This window comes from Malurus melanocephalus, unplaced genomic scaffold (assembly GCF_030028575.1).
Source record: "Malurus melanocephalus ecotype Western Australia unplaced genomic scaffold, MMel_1.1 scaffold_1316, whole genome shotgun sequence".
NCBI lineage: Eukaryota > Metazoa > Chordata > Aves > Passeriformes > Maluridae > Malurus > Malurus melanocephalus.
In genome coordinates, this window is record NW_026624548.1 from 23,489 (window position 1) to 25,395 (window position 1,907).

Below are 1,907 nucleotides of genomic sequence, written 5' to 3' on the forward strand. Positions count from 1 at the left end.
TCCTCTCCTCTCCTCTCCTCTCCTCTCCTCTCCATCCCAAACAATCCTTGATTGTTTTCCTGAACCCCCCAATCAGCAGCAGAGCTCACAAAATCAGCCGTTGTCATGAATTTTCCATTATGAATTTTGCAACATCTCATATCAGTTTGGGAGTGGGTTGTGTGTCTCCATTGTGTTTAAATTTAGATTTCAAACCACACCGCTCATCCTGATACACTTAAATGTATTTTAAGATATGACAAAATTGCAACAGTTTGCTCACAATAAACGTTTCTGTGATCTGAGATAAAATTGCCTGTGAGATTATTTTTTTTTTTTAAAAATATGGAATTCCAAACGATTTGACATCATTTTAGGTGGGAATAGGAAAAAAAACCAGAATTTCCAGTGGAGCAGAAAATCGGGTYGCTTCCCTCGGCTTTGATCCGTCTGGATTTGGGGTTAAATCCCCAGAGTTCCTGGCTGGAAGGATGGAATTGGATGGCGAGCTGGTTAACGAGTAACTGCAATTACAGCTCCGTGTGGCCAAGGGCAGAGACACCCGGCGAGCAGACACTGCCCAGACCGAGCCCGTGCCAAGTCCTGCTCGGGATTCCTCAGCGCCTAATTACTCCCACTTTAATTAAACTTTCTCTGCCACTTTCCTTGTTTCCTTCCCTGACTGATGTGCTGCTGGAGCCKCTCATCCCCTCCCAAATGGAGCTGGATGGAAATTATGACCTTCTCGGTTTGCTGGAGATGTTTTTGGAGGTTTGGGGTTGGCTTTTTTCCAAACTGAGCGTTTCTGGCTTCTTCTGAAAACAAGGTGTTTTGAGAAGTTGTGAGTCAATCTGATTAAAATGTGGTATTTTTGACAGAAGAATTTTTTTTTTCCACTATGATTTTGAGTCCCTGAGTAAAGAAAATTAAACAAATTAAATCATTTTGCAATGAATTSCAAGACTGAGAGCTGGAATAACTTTACTGAAGATAAAAAAGAAAAATTCAAAAATTTAGGAATTCATTTCTTGCCTAGCCTCAATTTAGGGGGAAAAGCAAGATATTCTCAGAGCTCAGAGAGCATCTGAATATTTTTCAGCATCAGCACTTTTCCTCGAAAAACCTTTGTAACCCCTTTGGGTACTTCCACCGATTTGCACATTGTTCAGAACAATGGGATCCGTCCTGCAGGCGGCACAATCAATGAGCCAATAAACCCTATCGATCATTAATAATTAACCTCCAATTAAAGGTGCTGAGGTGTAAAGGGCAGACACTCGCCTTTTGTTTGTTTTCCTCGTTTTTTCTCCCCCGAGCTCCGTGTCATCATCACCCACRGGGACTTTGGCAGGCTGGGCAGGGGGGCCTGGGAGAACCTTGTGGGGTTCACCAGGGCCGAGGGCGAGGTCCCACACCTGGGGAATCCCAAGGACAAACAGGGGTTGGGTGGATGGGTCCAAACCTGCCCGGGTGGGGAAGGAATCGGGGATATTTGGGGGGTTAAAAGCTCAGAAATGACAGATGGCAGCCCCAAAGCTCCCTCTCTGTCCCGGGGTGCACCTGCAGGGATTGCAGGGATTCCCAGCAAATCCTGGCAGGGGATTCTCCTTCTCTGCCCTGCTCGGGTGATTCCTCACCTGCAGGGCTGCTCCAACACCGGGGATTCCAACATCAGCAGGACATGGAGCTGCTGGGGAGAGTCCAGAGGAACCCACGGAGCTGCTCCAGGGCTGGAGCCCCTCTGGAGCCGGGCTGGGAGAGCTGGGGGTGCTCACCTGGAGAGGAGAAGGCTCCAGGGAGAGCTCAGAGCCCCTTTTGGGGCCTAAAGGGGCTCCAGGAGAGCTGGAGAGGGACTGGGGCCAAGGGCTGGAGGGACAGGACACAGGGAATGGCTTCCCAGTGCCAGAGGGCAGGGATGGATGGGATAT